The sequence below is a fragment of the Trachymyrmex septentrionalis genome, unplaced genomic scaffold (genome assembly GCF_001594115.1).
Source record: "Trachymyrmex septentrionalis isolate Tsep2-gDNA-1 unplaced genomic scaffold, Tsep1.0 scaffold37, whole genome shotgun sequence".
Lineage (NCBI taxonomy): Eukaryota > Metazoa > Arthropoda > Insecta > Hymenoptera > Formicidae > Trachymyrmex > Trachymyrmex septentrionalis.
In genome coordinates this window covers 284,213-293,104 of record NW_017305536.1, presented here as the reverse complement: position 1 = coordinate 293,104, position 8,892 = coordinate 284,213, and the positions used below count along the sequence as shown (strand labels likewise).

The window sequence follows — 8,892 nt, the reverse complement described above, 5'->3', positions numbered from 1 at the left end:
TTCTCTCTCTCTCTCTCTCTCTCTCTCTCTCTCTCTCTTACTTATTAAGAAAAATCAAGTTGTTAGATGAACGCAGAAGAGCTCGACAGGTCCCAGTAAATTATAAGATCTTTTCAAAGTGATATTATCTCTCTCTTATAGTGATATTACTCAACTTAATTCAAACTAGGAGCATACGATTTAATCTCAAGACGTGTAAGCGTGTAATAAATCCATCTCAGACGGTTGATTGTTTTCGAAGACGTTTTTATTCGCGAATGCCTCTCGTTAGGGTAGACTCGTTTCTGCGCGTACGCGGATTTTTCCGCGACCGATTCGTTTTCATTCGTGCTTCGTGCGCGCTCGACGGAGGACATTCTTATCTCGGATACAAGAGATATCGACACGGCGTGTCTCTGTCCGCGACATCGTTCGCCTCTCGTAATTCTTCCAAAAGCTTTCCCTTCCATTTCCCTCGGTGGGTAACCTATCTCCCCGATTTGTCAGTAAGAGACGGGAGAGAGATTGCAGTACGCTCAGCGACAGCCTTACAATTCCCTTTTCTTTCTCCCATCCTACGAATTACTATCTCACGATTGACGCAGTTAAACAAGAAATCATGATCGAGTCCATTTTCTGATTGTAACTAATTCTTTGATATAAAACGTTCTGCGAGCTCTTAATAAGACGTGCACTGTTCAATATCAAAGGAGTAATAACAATCTCTCTCGAGAGTTAAATAATATTATTTTTAACTTTTATGTGTGTCAATGAAAATAAGTATCGATCCATCTCTGAATAATTTCAAGATAAACAACGATCACACAGTAATGTAGGTCCTTAATAAATAATAAACTAAATTTGAGTTAAATTTAATATATTTTTTTCTTTAGTTAAATTGTTTAACTCCATTATTTTAGTTAAATTAACAACAAGCAGCAGTAGCAACTTATAAAAATGATTCCGATTAATTCAAGTAATAAAAAAAAAAATGATTACAAATAATTTAAATTAATTGTAATGTTTTGGCACTATGAATTTAAGTACGTATATTGCAACGTAAAAATTAGTTAGTATATTTATACGTACGAAATCTTATCTTATTCTCTGACCTACATCTAACTACATTGATGTAAATCGGAAAGATACTTGTTTGCGTCTTCTTGACAATTAATGAAACTAGGTTGGACTTGGATTTAACTGAAATCAATTGCTATCCCTTATTTCGTATAATACAACGCTGGATTTCGCACAACTAACATATTCTGAACGTATTAATATTGCAATCACGGAGAAGAACAATAGTCGACTCAACCGTTCGATCCACCAACGGACTTTGTCAACAATTGCGCTTAATAATTAAATTAGATCCAATCGATACGGACAGACCCGCAGTTACAGTTTTATTCGATTGACAGGATAAAGTTGATCGTGTATCGCTTTGTTGCCGTCGCTTTGTCTCACTATCGCCTAAGTAGATTAAACATTAAACAGCCAACTAGGTCTACCAAAGGTCTTTCGGCAACGTGCGGCCCAATATCAAGTGTCGCGCGTCTGATTAAAACTTTCATGAGCCTACGTATAGCGCCGGCGTACAAGTACTTTCACATATTCATGAAGTTTCAAGTCGAACTAGGTTCTAGGATATTTCCAGCCCCCGCCCATGGTTTGTATGCAAACGCCAACCGCTCGCGGCCGACGAACTTGTTCCCGTAAAAAATCACCAGGTGATTCGCGGACGGATGGTAGAGCGACCTATTTCACGTGCGCATGGTCACTCCGATGCAAATTGCCTTAACCCGCTTAAAAGCACGTTATTGGCACTGGGTGTCGTCAGTGTCACGGCCCGCAGGGCAATCGCGTTGTCAAATATATGGACGGGATACACCTGAAAGCGATACAAATATATGAATACAATAACGTGTGTCTTGAACGCTGGTAAAACTAATTAAATAATTTCAATTTTGTTCCTTTACGTCGCGGGAATCGACAGTGAAAAACCGTTTTGATTTTACAATAAATGTAAAAGAGAAAAATATTTTTTAGGTCGTCAAAATCGTTCTCGGTTCGGTATACGGTTACATGCCAGCGTGTAGATGCTACGTAATATATTAACGCAATAATCTACCTGGCTATCTTGTCTATCTTCAATATTGTTTTTATTATTAAACATCTTTTTGTCTTGAAATATTTCCTTGATTTTAGATATGATATGGTAAAGCAAACATGATGATTTTGGAGAGTAATTATACGACGACGACAAAGAATAATATCACGAAGTTTGATCTTGACTTAGCCTAACATGATATAAAGATAAAGAATAGTATAGCATGGTTAAATATGTTCAAAGGTATTTATGTCTCAAGGCCTACAATGCCTGTTTACTGAAAAGGTAAGGCGGTCATTAAACATATCCGTGTATAACTGATAACATATTAAGTCGATAAAATAACTACTGTTATAATAATGGACAATTATGTTATACAATATATCATTAATAATTACATTAATTACAGTCATCATATTAGTATGAAAATTATCTTGTGCGTTTATAATTAATTGAGACATAAAAGTTTAGATGTACGTTATGTTATAAAGCACACATGGTTGTATATAAGTTAAATAATTACAAGAAAATTGTTTTTTGAAAATATTTGAATCAAAATACTATATTTAGGTTATTTTGACGTAATATACCTACTATGCTCTCACTCGAGCTTATTGTAATATAATATTAATTACATTTTTATATAAAACCCTTGAAATCTTTTAAACAAATGAGTTTGGTATTCTCTCTCGTTATTACTTGTAATTAATAATGTTATCAATAATTATTATAGTATTGCGATGATGAAATATTTCGCTATTTACATGAAGGTTTTATAACGCTTTAATTATTAGATTCTTTGCATCTTTATTAATTATTCGCCACCATTGCTGATTGCAGATATAAATATTGTTTTCAATTATTGATATGCATTTCCTTCGCGTGCAACAGAAATGCTAAATTGTTCATTAGTTACGTGCGTAATTGCAACAAAAGTCTATTATATGTATACTGCATTAATAATATTTTTATCACAACGTTTATGCATTTATCATGTGATTAGATAAATTGCATCAATCAAAGTATTGGAAAGATTATGTGTTAATGCAGAAGAAACGAAATGCAATAAATAAATAAAAGCAAACAGTACAGTAATATATATTTAACAAATTACAGCAATATATCATTAAGATAAACACGGACGTTAAAATAGACGTGAGGCTACAAAGAGGTATATATTATACGTAAGAATGCATTCGACGCAACGTTTCCATGAAAATGCATAAAGTTTGCGTTGAGGAATTATAATCTCCGGAAAGTCTACTGCGGTGTTCGTCGACTAGAAAATAATTCTGAAAGAGTATAATTACTGTCGGGTCAGTAAAACTTTATCATTTTTCTCTCTGCCATTCTGAGCGCGCGCTTCTGGGTGCTCCACTGGTGTTTTCTTTCGATAAAGCTCAAGAAAAGACAGAGGAAAGTTGAAGATAAGTACGAAAACACTTGGATCTTAACGAAGCTGCCACTGTCATACGGACTTATCTCTATAATTTTCTAGCTGCAAAAAGTATGTAATTGTCATCTTATATTATTATTCAAGATATGATTGATAAATAATTTAATTTATTATGTATTTATAGCGCAGAAAATGCAGCGATCGGTCATCGTCACGTATCATATCGGGGATCGGAATCGCGTGCGCAACGTCCGATAATTATCTTTATCAACTTTTTTTTTTCGACTCTCTCGACAATTTCGCGCACGCGATAAGAGTTTTAACGCGCGTGATGCTGCAACTTTGTGTATCCGTGCATCGATTGAAACGCGAAGCGAGGCGCGTTGTGTACCTAACGGCAGCTCATACGCTTTATCTTTTAATTGAATCTTGGCTGTTTACCGCGCCTGATTTATTCGCGTGTACGCGAAAGAATGAAAGCCGAGACGAGTCATCGAGTTTCCACCAGCCGTTCACCGGACGATATTTTGCAGTCATCATCAGCTGTTTATTCGCGTCGGCTACAGCGTATTTTCCACAAATTATTCCGCGGTGGCAGCGGCGCTCGTCATCGCGCATCGCGTATCCTCGGCGATCACTCTTCTTTAAATACACACGAACGCTGTACTTATTTACCAAATATATCCTTTGATCAAAACGCCGATAGCCGACCGCGAGCGTAATTTCGATGTCGGGAGACGGGCCCGCAATGATTTCGTCCTTGTCGTTAAATGATGTTCCGCTTGTTGTGCGAGGTTACTTTGTGTACAGCCAGTTTTGTTTAACATGGTCGACGTGGTTAATTTCCACCATCGAGTATTTTGAGCATCGGTACCACAATGTAACAACGGTACGATTGCACTGTCAAAACTATCAGAGATAACAGCCCAATTTTCTCCAATTCATCGGCGTTATAACGTACACAATGCGTTTTGCGTTTCCTTTCGTCTGCGAATTAATTAAGTTTGAACTTTAACTTTCATAATGCAAGCGATTTAAAATGTTTCGAAATTCCGTGAATTTCGAAGGGCCGCTGCGGAAACTGCAAATGAAAAGCATAAATATTGCTCCTCGATTAATCTGAAATGAATTTTCACGTAATCTTAATTAAAGCAGATTACAAGTTTTTTTCCTACGAAAATATTTGAATTCGAACATTGAAGAGCTGTATAAAAAACGACATCCGATCAAATTTTCCCGAGAGAAAATTACCTCACCGAGTTCGTTAGAGAGAATAAAGTTTTACTATTATAAGGACTTTGCGGGACACTACATAATTTCTAGCCAAGACTCAAAGAGCTTAATCGGCGCACACGTTTCACGAACGACGCGCCCTTTCGCTGTTATCCACCACACCTCTCCGCGATTATTCGTGCATATTCGCTTCGACAGGCTTGCGCAGCGTTTCTGTACTATTCGGCAAAACTCCCACCCATGAGAAAGTTTTGACAAGCAGGTGGATAGCGCGGCCTAGTTTATTTTCCAGGTATACCACTGGGAATGGTATTTCCACGCGTTAACTCGTTACATGATTTTCCCTCCGAAACGAACAACACATCGGCGACCTACCCATCGCCCTGTTACTATTAACGATGTGTCTCGATTCTTTCGATGGCGTATTATTTCTTGCAGTATCCGCAGAGAGTGCATTTTTAGTGTAAACGAAAAAGAATGACAAATCTTTCGTCATGTTCGATTCAAGTGGTCCCATCTGGTATTGTCTGTTTCGCGATCAATTGGAAAATCCAGAAAGATATAGAGATGTAGGTAAGATATTGTCTTTACTTTATTCACATGATATAGACAGGGTGTCTGCCGAGAAATATTTAGGATTAGCCAATTTAAAAATCTACACTTGTCACAGCGAAATATTTTAATAATCACATGCTTTGATTTTCAACAAGTTTCGTATATAAAAGCAAAAGTATAAATGTCCAATTTAGTTGTACAATGTATACATATGTATTTCAGAAGCTTTTCACCTGCATCAATGTGTCTTTATGGATTGACTGATTACTCACAGGAAAAGATATTGCGCGTGACAATTCAGTAAATTATAGAGCACAGGATTGATTGCCAAACGCGAATTGACATTGTAAATTGTGACACGTATGAATTTGGCATTGTCACGAAAGCTTTCACATAGGTGTACGCTGTGCAGTATCGTTGTCGAATTATTATACAAAAATGACGCTGCCATTGTAAATTTGTGCCGCTGTGAATATATTGCCGGTGTGTTCCGGAAGCTTTTGAAAGAGGACATACTATTTCCGATGTACTGCGGCATGTCCCAGGGTTATGGAGATTGACGGGTGATATTAATTCGGTCACATTTTTAGTCACGATACAGCATGGCACGGCATGGCACGATCTCTAAAAGGGCCGAAAGTCGCGCGCGAAAAATCGATGTCGAAGTGCGGCAGCGCATCCGGATCGTGATAGAAGCTACATAAAGGAGAAACGAGTGTCAGCGAACGAACTTACGGTACAACTTTCAAAGATGTTTATCGGGACGGGCGCGTATCGGCGGGATGCAATCACTTCACTACATCACTGCACTACAGGAGTTATAGGATCGTAACTTGGCGTCTTATGCAATTTTGAATTATGCCTCTATTTACGTTCGCACATTATGTAACCCAGCCGGGCAATACCGCTTTATACGTCGTGCGTTTACGATATCACGCTTACCCGAAGAAAGATTATACTTCGGCTTTGCTATGTACCAGATATCGTATGTGTAATAGTTCAGCCCCGAAGATTATGCGCTCTTAAAAGCTCGCGATATTTTTCACATCGTCCATTAATCGCCTCAGCGATTTGCACACGTTATCCGAAGCGAAGACTTTTCAAAAGTCTCATGTATGCGGATAAATATTCTTTTGAAGCCAAAGGATAACAATATGAATGAATAATATTTTACCTTTATCCGCGCGTTTTTTTATCTTCGTAGAAATTGTATCTGTAGTTTATGTTAATGTGTGTGAAATATTGAAAAACTACTTTTGCTGTTGTAGACAGGATATAAATTTGTTAAACAATTTCTTTAAAATATCCGTTTATAATTGCTGCGAAATATCCTTCTTAGGATAGAAAATATGTGAAATTCTGTGAAATAAAAGGTGCTCTTTTCGACGGCTGTTCTCACTATCCGTGTTTGTCGCGGTTTTGCGGTGACAAGAAAAACCGACGAAAAAACTTACTCACGATGAGAGGGTGAAAGAATGAAAGGACGGAGACTGGGGAGACTGTAGAGACCTTTTCTCAAAGTGAGAAACGTTGGTATCGTCCGCGCCCATTGTCATCAAAGTCGAAGGTAAAAGAAGATTGTCCCGGGTACACATTTGTAGGACATGCGTTTCCTGCGGGTCTGCGACCTAAATTTTTACGTCCACGTGAAATTAGAATGTTCCGATTCAGTATCAATCGATACATCCTCCGATTAGATTCCGAGAATTTCGCAGTGAGAATTTTCATCCAGAGATCAGAGACGAGAACGTCTGTCGTTACACATACACACACACTCACACACACATACACATACACACCACACACACACACATACACACACACACAATGTGTGTCGCCGACACAACAAAATATTTACATATAATTGAGCTCGCATAGAATGGCCTGCAATATTCGGGATTCGCTGGAAACTCGTATTGACAGCATACGGAACAATAAAGATTATGTTCGACGAATGGTCGTTGAACCGAAATCACAAATTCCCTTGCACGGTCACCGCCCGTGGAGAGATGGCAGGTCGCTGCATCTCCAAACAATTATTACAGTTCGATCGTTTGCATCGAGAGTCCGATGGCAGATTCTACAATTTGGAATTGCAAACGGGTTTGGGAATAGCTTTAAACTTCATTGTAGATTATAGATGAAGTTAGATGACACTATTATATATGGATTCAGTATTGAAGTTTCAATTAAATTCGACTGTTGGGATAATGTATTCTTTACATGCAGCATGTGGTTTGATGGAAATGTTTGATTACAATAATTATACATTTTCAGAGACAACTGTAAACGTACAAAAAAAAAAAGAACATAACATGATTATTCTACACTGAATCTAACCATCGAATTTTTCGAACATGTATGCAATAATTTACGTAATGTATTTCTTTTTATTATTTATTGTTTAATTACACAATATCGATAATAATTAATAACAGATTTTTAGATCGGATAATATTAAAAGTTTAAAATAACTTTTTGGAAAAGCCATGTAAAGTATGATTTATATCAGGGATTAAGGAGAGATTAATATTTTGCTTTATATTGTTAAGCGAATTCGCCTCAAGTGAAAGACGAGCAAAGAAGATAAGAGTGAAGGGAAGATATTGGAGCTTTTGAGCAAACAATGTAATAACTTAGCAACCAACCCTCCTGATTACAGCTGGTGGTTTTAACGTAAATCGGGAGCCCCGACGACCTGCTCTTATCTGCGTGCATGGATGTCTCAGTTTTTACGCGAAACATCTTCTCATGTTTTTACACAGTATATTGGGAGATGATTAAAATTGCGTGGCGCGCTATGCTATAATATTTTAACGCGAATTTTTATAAATACGATGTGCTCCGCGCACATTTATGTAATATTTCTCATTACGCGACGTGATTAATGCTATTTATGTATATTTATTGAAATATTAAATATACATAGTCGCAAGCTCTCTCTCTCTCTCTCTCTCTCTCTCTCTCTCTCTCCTTCTCCCTCCCTCCCACCCCCCCTTATCAATTTTAATCGGGCTACTCATATAATGCTACGCATCATCATCCCGACTCGGTTGAGCGTGTTATTTCCGATAATAATTCGTAAAATCAATCACTTCAGTTTTACATAATTTATTTTCAAACAACCACTGATATTACCTCTCTCGTGTGAAAACCGCAGATATGTGATTACATAAAGAATATCCCCGATGTTACGCTGAGATCTAGCATGTCTCGTCGCCATTTACATCGGCGATTTACGGCTGCGAAATAGTGTGTTTACTAAGCGTCCGTGTCCTGTCCTAGCCAAGGCGATTATGGAGCAAGCGCTCTTAAGAGATAATACCGGGTTAAGGTGCTGAGAATCTTGGAAAATTGGATTCTCCGAAAATGCTTCGTATACCGTGACTATAGCCTGACACTTCATCACGACCAAGAAACTTGCATATTGTCCGCGTTGCATGGATGCTGGTTGTGATGTGCGTTGCATATGCATGCGTACAGCATGCATTTAAATTTATTCACGATATTCTCAATCGAATTGTTAAGAATTAAACTTTAACGATACACTTTGTTTATTGTTTAATTCAGCATTATTGCCTTATCTATTTTTTTTCCATAAAACATTAAAAATTTTTAGATT

The 8,892-nt window shown here is 37.5% G+C and overlaps 1 protein-coding gene across 4 annotated transcripts in view; it reads left to right on the top strand.

Annotated features, from left to right (window-relative positions):
* Positions 1 to 8,892, top strand: part of LOC108750655 (tyrosine-protein phosphatase Lar-like) — a 369,675-nt gene that overhangs the window by 147,190 nt on the left and 213,593 nt on the right. Inside the window, exon 1 of one of the 4 annotated variants that reach the window (XM_018490291.1) lies at positions 4,975 to 5,007. The exons of the other annotated variants lie outside the window; for them this stretch is intronic. The gene's annotated coding sequence lies outside the window, so the exon portion shown is untranslated. Of the gene's footprint in view, positions 1 to 4,974; positions 5,008 to 8,892 lie in introns of those variants that run through there. 4 annotated transcript variants of the gene reach the window in all.